Source organism: Morone saxatilis, unplaced genomic scaffold (assembly GCF_004916995.1).
Source record: "Morone saxatilis isolate NCDOM2014 unplaced genomic scaffold, NCSU_SB_2.0 Contig19, whole genome shotgun sequence".
Lineage (NCBI taxonomy): Eukaryota > Metazoa > Chordata > Actinopteri > Moronidae > Morone > Morone saxatilis.
In genome coordinates, this window is record NW_023339751.1 from 21,427,533 (window position 1) to 21,427,861 (window position 329).

Here is a 329-nt window from a genome sequence, read left to right on the forward strand (position 1 = left end):
CTTTCTTCTGTCTTTCCCCTGTGACACACTGAATGTCCACACAGGTGTTCTGACTTGGCCCGGCTTTGTTTTCCTCTCTCTTTAGCATTTCACAGACGTAAAAGCTCTGCTGGAAACTGAAAGGGAAATTTGAGTTCTGGCCGACCTCGTATCCTTGAGCTAGTTTTGACTTTTGGTTTCTTCGTAATGCGTACTCCTTTGTTATTTGACTACTTTATACTATCTCAACTCAACAGTGCTTAGTTTGTTTAGTAAACTGTCATTAACATCTTAATGTGTTTCTCATAGAAATTAATAGGAATAGAAACCTGATCTGACTGTGCCAAAAA